A 9,235-nucleotide genomic window follows, 5' to 3' on the forward strand; every position below is an offset into this window, starting at 1 on the left:
GCTTTTGAGTTTAAAAATATATTGATTATAGTCCTCTATGACTTGCCTTTTATTCAATATGTTTCTAAGGTTATCCTCATGGCTATGAGTAGACGTATGGCATTCATTTTTCACTGCTACTTAATATCCCATTTGTGTGAATATACCAGAATTTATGTATTCCCTTTCTTGCTAATGGACATTTGGGTTGTTTCAGGCTTTTGATTATAATATTACGGTTGCAAACACCTTGTACACATGCAAGAATTTCTCTAGGGTGTATACCTGGAGGAGAATCACTCGCTGATGGTGGGTACAGTTTTAACTTTCAAGATGTTTCCATATTGTTTCCCAAAATGATTGCATTAGTGTTTACTTCCCACGACAGCTTTCCCATTGCTCCACATCCTCCCCAACACCTGTTATCCTCAGGTTTCTTAATTTTTGCCAATCTGGTGAGTATTGTATGGCTTCTCATTGTGCTCCTCATTTACATTCTCCTGATCATTAATGACGTGGATTGTTTTGTCATATGTGTTTTGTTTTTTCATATTTCCCCTTTAGTGACATTCATGTCCTTGTTCTTTCTCTTTTGGGTTATTGTCTTTTTCTAAATAAACTTGTAAGACTTATTTCTGTGTTCTGGACACTAATCCTTGGCTGATTAAATATCTTTCAAATGTTTTCTCCCAGATAGTACTTACTTATTTAATGATATCTTTTGATAACTCAAAAACTTTTGAATTTTTGAACAGAAGGTCTTGATTTTATTTTATTATTTTTAAAAATTTATTTATTTTATTTATTTTTGGCTGCGCGCGGGCTTTCTCTAGTTGCGGCGAGCGGGGGCTACTCTTCGTTGCGGTGTGCAGGCTTCTCATTGCAGTGGCTTCTCTTGTTGCAGAGCACGGGCTCTAGGCATGCGGGCTTCAGTAGTTGTGGCACGCAGGCTCAGTAGTTGTGGCTCGCGGGCTCTAGAGAGCAGGCTGTGGCGCACGGACTTAGTTGCTCCATGGTATGTGAGATCTTCCCGGACCAGGGCTCGAACCCGTGTCCCCTAGATTGGCAGGCAGATTCTTAACCACTGTGCCATCAGGGAAGCCCGGTCTTGACTTTAGAGTTGCCGACATTTATCAATCTTTTATTCTTGTTTCTCAAGAAATCCTTCTTATCTTGAGCTTATAAAGATACTCACCTATTTTATCTTCTAAATGTTTTACTGTTTGTCTTTCATATTTAAGTCTTTGATCCACTTGGGATTGCTTTTTATTTTGGATTGAGTAGGAATTCATATCTTTCCCTCCTCCTCCCCTTCCTTACCTTGGATTGTCACTTGACTAAACAACACTTATTGTACATTCATCCTTTTTCCAGTGACCTGAAATGCCACTTCTGTATCAAGGATATGGGTCGGCATAATAAATCTTGAAATCTGGTAAGGCAACTCCCTCTACTTCATTCTTCTTAAGGAATGTCTTTCTCTCATTCTTACGGATCTGAGCAAAGATGGCAGTGCCAGTGTCCATGCCCTAGGTCATAAATACCAGGGACTTGGAACTCAACAATTTGTGTGTGAAGCCTGCTTATGAGGGCTGCACTGAGTAGACTAAGGCAAAAACATCTGTCTGTGATGCTGAGGTTCCCTATTCAAGGTAGGAAATTCTGAATCTCTTTTAGCCTTGGGCTGTCCTTTCAATATCCTTCTAAGTCCGAAATTCCTAAGACAGAAGAACAATCTGACATGAATGTTAGAGTCTACCCAAGGACAAGAAAAATCTCAGCGTTTGGCTTGTAAACCAGGTGCAGTGGATGTGAAAGTCCCAGGTGGGAAGCTGCGTGGTCTCAGGGTGGGTTGTAGACTGTGGTTTGTGCTATCACGCATTAGGGGGAGAAAATGGAGCAGGAACACCCTGCCTGAGATACACTCAGCAAAGCATTTTTTCAATCAAAGCCTCTGCTTCTTGACAAACAGACTCTAAGATTCATCTAGGGAACATCTCTGATGTGGAAAAATCCAAGGGCAGAGACATGTCAGGTGAGGGAAGAATCCATACAGAAACTATTTATTGGGCAGCTACTGTATTCCAGGCACTGTTCTAGGCACTGGAGATACAGCCCTGAACAGGACAGATAAGGGGCTGACATTCTAAGACGGGGAGGCAGATAATACAAATAAGTAAACGTGATAATCTTCGACATGGATAACGTTCATCTAGAAATGAAAACTGCACGGTACTGAGAGAAGGCTTCTCCGTGGAAGTATGAATGGCAGGAAGGAGCAGCCGTGGGAAGATCTGGGGGAGGGGGCTCATGCTCTAGTCGCGGACCAGCTAGTGAACAGCCTGGAGGTGCTGTCTGGGGACTTGAAGAAGACCTGTGAGGCTGGAGGATGAATAGAGGGAGGAAGCAGTATAAAAATGAGGTGAAGAAGGTAGGAAACAGCCAGATCCTTTGGGGACATGCAGGCCAGGGGCAGGAGCTTGGGTTTTATTTTAATTGAAGGGGAAACCTCTAGAAGGTTTATAGGGAAGTGATGCGTTCTGGCTTAGAATTGGAAAGTGATGTCCTCCTTCAAAAGATGAGGATACAGGTATGTGGGGACTGTGAAAGACTGAACCGAGAGTACTCGGCTAAAAAGCAGCAGAGGCCCCAGAGCAGGGCCCCCCAGGCCCAGCAATCTTTCAGCGTCCACGTGCTGCATCCAGCATCATTCCCTGGCTGGTGATCTGGCTCTCTGACTGGAGGCTCAGAGCAGGAAGCTCTGAGGTTTGCTGAGTCGTCTGCCAGGAGGGGCTTGGGGCTGTAGGAACAGAACCGCTAAAGCTTAGATGGATATGGACTTTGAATGCCTGCATGTATTTTGTCATACTTAGCTCTTACAGAGGGTTTGCTTGGCTCAATTGGAGTATTTATCTAGGAATTGTTCAATTCTTTTAATAGAATTTGGAGTGTGGTTCCCCCTTGTCTGCCTGTCCCTGAACATCCTCTTACAGTGTCAGGGCCATCCTCCCATGGCCTCTGATGCTCCCTGAAAATCCAGCCTCCATGTTTTCCCCTTTCTCTGTGGAGGTAATATCATAGCTGATAACTCAGTCCTTCAACAAGGGCTCATCAGTGGGGCAGCTGGGCTCAGCTGTCAGCACCTCTGGCCCCTTGCCCCGGGGAGGGCTGGAGTTGTCTTCCGCACTCTCACAGGTGGGCCGTCATTCACCAGGGACATCACAACCTGTCCCCCACCATCTGATACCTTCCTGCTGACTGTGGTGACCCGCTTAGGAAACTGTCTTCCCAACACTCCCTCTTCAGAGCTGCCCACTGTATCCTTCCAGACTCATGGTCCAGGCTGTCAGTGGACTCAGGGCTCCATCACTGGGCCTGCCCTTGAGCTGTCCGTGGTACAGAGAGCCCAGGACAGGAAGCCAGGAGACCTGGGCTCCCATTCCAGCTTGTTGGTTGGCCTTGGTTAAGCCTGTCAGGACACACACCTATAAAATCAAACAATCGCCTCAGTGATTCTCAAACTGTTCTGTGGGAACCCAGGTCTCTCTCTGCAGAAGCAGTTTGAATTTTATTCAAAAACTATTTTTATAGCTGTGACAGAAAAACATAACCCCAATGGGTTATATGCCAAATAGCAACATATTAAAAACCAACATGTTAATTTGTTTTGCTAGGCTAACTCATATTGCACAGACATTAGAATAGAGCTTTTTCTGCCATCAGCGTGTGTGTGTGTGTGTGTGTGTATGTATGTATATGCATATGTATGTGTATGTATATATACACACACACACTTTTTTTAAACATGTCATTGGTTTGGAAGGTTGTAACTCTGCACTGATTTATTTAAAATTCAGGCCTTGGCATGTGTGCCCCCAATAAATAGTACCAGCAAGTATATCACTGAAGCACATACCCTCCATCCCTCCATGAGCAGTTACCCACCAGGCGAGGCTCAGACGCATGGGCTCTAGGCATGCTCCTGTCACATGTAACCATCAGTTGTACGAGCCTGAGTGAACATACAACACGCTGCTTTGTGGTAACCTAGGCAGGGCCTGCCTTTTATTTAACAAACATTTTATTTTGGAATACTTTTAGATTTACGGAAAACTTCCCATGATACTACAGAGAATTCCCATATACCCTTCGCCCAGCTTCCCCTAACGTTATCCTCTTACATACGCAGAGTACCCTTGTCAGAACGGGGAAATGAGCATTGGTACAGGGCTATGAGCTGAATTACAGACTCGATTCAGATTTCACCAGTTCTTCCCCTGCTGTCCTTTCCTGTTCCAGGAGCCAAGCGAGGATCCCACATGGCGCTGGGTTGTCCTGTCTCTTTAGGCTGCTCGGCTCTGTGATACCTTTTCAGACCTTCCTTGTTTTTCATGACCATGACACTTTAGAAGAGTACTGGTCACATAGTTTGTAGAATCTCCCTGAGTTTGGGTCTGTCTGATGCTTGCTCATGATTAGACTGAGGTTATGGGATTGGGGGAGGCAGACCGCCTGGGCCGACTATTTTAATGCACCGGGGTCTTGCCCATGAGTAGCCAGATCAGTATTTCCTCTTCTTGAGCAGGATTGAGGAGCAGGGAACCACAGAGGCCCAAAACTTGCTTCTGCTTTTATTCCACCCAAAAGATAGGAAAAGGATTGTGTGGAGGAAGCTCCTCATCAAGAATCACTGGGAGCATTGAGCAGTGTTACTGTCAAGAGTGTGAAGACAGGGCTTCCCTGGTGGCACAGTGGTTGAGAGTCCGCCTGCTGGTGCAGGGGACGCGGGTTCGTGCCCTGGTCTGGGAGGATCCCACGTGCCGCGGAGCGGCTGGGCCCATGAGCCATGGCCGCTGAGCCTGCGCGTCCGGAGCCTGTGCTCCGCAATGGGAGAGGCCACAACAGTGAGAGGCCCGCGTACCGCAAAAAAAAAAAAAAAAGTGTGAAGACAGAGGGAAGCCTGAGAAGCAGCTCTTAGTAAAGTCCCTGAGACCTCGGCCAAGGCCCCATGAGAAGCAGCTAGGTTCTATATTTTTTGTCACTGAAAAGTTGGGGAGAGTTGGATAAGGAGAAGGATCTTTGAGTTCCTCATCTCAATAATTAGGAATTAATACTGTTGGAAATGGGAAGTCTGATCAGAAGGACAGTCATGGTGTGTGTGTAATAGTGTGTGAGAGTGTGTTAAGTGTGAGAGAGTGTGAGTATGTATGTGAATGTGTATGGTGTGTGTGAGTGTGTGTCTGTGTGTGTGTCTGTGTGTCTGTGTGTGTGTGTGTGATTGTGGAACTGGAAATGGGTTGGAAATAAGGATTGAGATTTGGTCCTTGGCCTTGCCTGGATGCTAGTCCTAGTTTCATTGTGTTTAATAACTCTACGTCTCAACTTCTTCTACCCATAAGATGAGGATGAGAATACCTGCCCCTACCAACTCCGCAGAGTTACTGTGAAGAAGAAATACACATAAACATGCTTAGGGAAGATGTAAAGTGACATGCACGTGAAGGATGGTATTACCATCAAGCAAGGTGAAAGGAGGAGCCGGCAGTTCTTGGTCAGAGAGCTGAGGAAGAGAGAACAGGGATCGAAAAGGGAATGAGGATCTAGAAACACAAGCTTGATTAAAAACTCAAGTCTAAATTTTGTACTTGAGCCAGTACCGTGAGTTCCAAAGTCAGAAGTGTTCTGTGTGGATCTGACCTGCTGTCTGTCTTCCTAATTGCTGGCCCGAGTTCCATGTCTAACAGCGGCGCTTGCTGCCGAGATACAGTATATTATAGACTTATTAAGGCTGTTAATGATAAGGGCAATCCAGTAGGTAATCTACGATATCCTGATCTATCTCTGTCACCCACCTCTCATCAGGCCATTAAGGTGACAAGCTTCATAGAACACAGTCATCTCCCCTCTGTCAGCCCCTTGGAGCTTTTCTCCCTGGAAGAACTAGGGACTCTCTAGGGCTGAGTCACGTGAAGATATCGCTAAGGAGCTCCTCTCCATCCAGAGTCTGTTCTACTCATGAGACCTGGGCACGTGGGGATTCTCTTTTTTGTGCTCTGCGCCCCTCCCCCAGTATTCCTGCCAAGGCTGGGGATGTGAAATAGGAGCAAAGGAAGCAATGTTTCATCAGTAAGGGACTGGCTAAATAAATGATGGTCCACGCAAACAATTTCTAGAGAGTTACAAGAAAAGAAGGTGGAACTCTTTATTTATGGATGTGCAGTCATCTTCAAGCTCTGTGAGTGCTAGATACAAGGCAGTGAGTATAATGTGGTACCTGGTCATGGTGTGGACCGTTATGGACATCCTTATGGGCCACATTCAGCTCTGACAGCTAAGCCACCCATAACTGAGAGGGCATTTGGGTCCTCCCTGGTCCACAGGCATTGGGCGAGGTCCTGATTCAACAGGGAGCATCTGGTGGTTTACGCACATCCTCAGGCTCTTGGGTGCTACAACGCCCTCTCCTTCCCCGGGCCCTGGGTGGGCACGCAGAGTTGGCAGCTGAATTGGGAAGTGTGAGAGAAGGAAGGAAGTAGGCTTTGGGATTTTCACCAGAAGGAGGGACTCAGAACAAACCCTCCGCACTGTTCAAAGGCTGAAACTGGGAACCAGTAGAAGGAAAGTCTTTTCTTCAAAGGCCCAGGTATACAGCACTTTCTTTCACTCTCAGACATTGATTCATCATCCTTAATTTTGGACGGGGACATGCATATCATATATTCTTTCAAACTACAAATCAACTGCCGTCTTTCTCTTCATCGTCTTCCTCTTTAAATCTCCCAGGAAGGAATTATAGTGGCTGGGGACCATCTATTTCCCTGGCACCAAGGCCGAAAGGGGGCCAAGATAACAAATGTCCCCATTAGAGCAAAGTAATGTTCTCTGCTGAATTGAGACGTGCCTTTCCCATCACCTGGCTCCTTTGATGGTCAAGAAGCTGGGAGCTGTGGACCCAGCTGCTGCCTGGGTGGCCTGAGCGGGGAAGCTGAGGAGAAGTTGCTGGTCAGGAGCCCTCTGAGGGCGGCCAAGTCCATGGTCTGCTGGTGGGCCAGGAGGCTTGACAAGATGAAGGGACTATTTCTTGGTGGCGATAGTAATATTCTCAAATGATAGTAATTTCTAAATGTTGACCACTGCACTGAGCACCTTACAGCAATCCCATGATGCATTGCCGCTCTCCACGTTTTACCCACGAGAGACAGTGGCGTGAGCATGCAGGGGACTGGAACTTGTAGAGGTCAGGTTGAACCACTCTTTGCTTGACTCCGCAGTCCTTGTGCTCACTTACTTCTCTAGACCACTGGTTTTCAAACACTTCGGGCTGCAACCTGCAGTAAGAAATGCATTCCACCGCATGACCCACTGTGCATATACATATTTGAAATTAAACATTTGCACAATGCAATACTTACCCTTACTAGTGTGTGATGCATTCTGAGTTTTTAAAAATTCTGTTCTTTTTTTTTAAGGCTAGTTGGACCCACTAAATTGATTTCACAACTCACTGATGGATTGTGAATGCTCAGTTTGTAGATGCCTCCTCTGGGCACCTGTGACAGTGATTTTAACCACAGAGCACTTCTCCTAAAGGCGTGTTTCTCTGACCCTGAGAGCAGTCTGGCATAACTAGGAGAAGAGCGGCTCCTCAGCTTGCTTCTGCCGCATTTGTGTTGGGGAGACTCCAGAGGCCATTATGAGGGGAGGGGGTGAACCAGCAAATCTGGTGGCTAGAATTAAGAGCCGCTTTGGTGTATCCAGCACGGGGTTAGGCTCTGTGGAGATTCGGAACCTGCATGTCCAGGTTCCTGGAAGTTTATAGTCTTCCTCAAGGAGCATCCCCATGTGAAATGACTGAAGAAAAATACCAGACAGAATCCTGAAGGAATCTGAAGGAACACGAAGGCCCTCCACCATTATTTGTCCTCACCCAAGCCTTTCCAAAACCAGAGCCGCAGACCCACGTGAGCTGCCCTTACACTTAAAACATCTTACTTCTCCTTTATCATCTTCCCTCTCCTCCTACCCCCCCCTTTTTTTTTTGGCAGTGGCCGCGCAGCTTGCGGGACCTTAGTTCCCCGACCAGGGATCGAACCTGGGGCCCCGGCAGTGAGAACGTGGAGTCCTAACCACTGGACCGCCAGGGAATTCCCTCCTCCTCCTTCTTAATAGACACTACATTTGTAAGATTCAAGACTTCAGAGAGTCCAAAGGGCAGGCTGTTATAGTTCTCCATTCCATCCCTGTCATTAGCCACCTAATGCCCTATCTGTAGGCAACCAACTTTGCTAGTTTCTTGCGTGTCCTCCCGGAAATAGTCTCGTACCTATAAGCAAGTGTAAATTAATTTTTCTTTTTTAAAAACACAATTTATATTATACTCACTGTCTTGCATCTAGCACTCAGTATATCTTGGAGATCACTGCATATCAATCGATAAAGAGTTCCATCTACCTTTTTTTGCAACTGTCTAGAAATTCGTCTTTGGGTGGACCATCAATTATTTAACCAGTCCCTAGTTGATGAAACATGGAGATTGTTTCTAACCTTTTGCCATGACGAATACGGAGGCAATGAATGGCCTCCTTCCACTTGGTTATGTGTCTAGACATGGTCTAACGACATGGGGCCCACAGGACCTCTACCTACATCTCCACCCTTGCATCCTGCCACTCCCTCCCTTGCTTGCTCTCTCAACTGCAAGTCTATCAGCCACCCTCTCGATTGTTCTCTCCAGCCTCTAGGCCCCTGCATGCTGCTCTTCTTGGAATATGTACTCCCTTCTCCCCTGCCAACACGCAATTCACCTCTTGGGTCAGTTTGAGAAATACTTTCTCAGGGCAGCTCTGCTCATCCTCAAAACACTGTGTAATCAATCACTTGATACTGTACAGAATGGCCCTAAAGTCCTTACACAGGTTGGAATTTTAATAAATTCACTTCTATATGTGATATAAACAATCCTCAAGATAAAGCAGAGAGGGAATGTAATCATCATTAACTACATTAATTACAGAAAGGTTGGCTTTCAGCATATTCATTTGGATATAGCCATTCCTTATAGTAGAGGGTTTATTATCTGGAAAATTAGAGAAAGAAATGAGAACAAATGAATCATTAAAATGTTAATGGAAATCTTGAGTAAGTTCCTTCTCTGTTGCATTTTGTAAATTGTTTACATATTATATACAAGTGAATTTGTTAAAAACTCAAGCTGCACTAGAGCTTTATGGATATCCTAATTAAATTTGTTTTACCG

Source organism: Lagenorhynchus albirostris, chromosome 8, assembly GCF_949774975.1.
Source record: "Lagenorhynchus albirostris chromosome 8, mLagAlb1.1, whole genome shotgun sequence".
In the NCBI taxonomy this organism is placed as follows: domain Eukaryota; kingdom Metazoa; phylum Chordata; class Mammalia; order Artiodactyla; family Delphinidae; genus Lagenorhynchus; species Lagenorhynchus albirostris.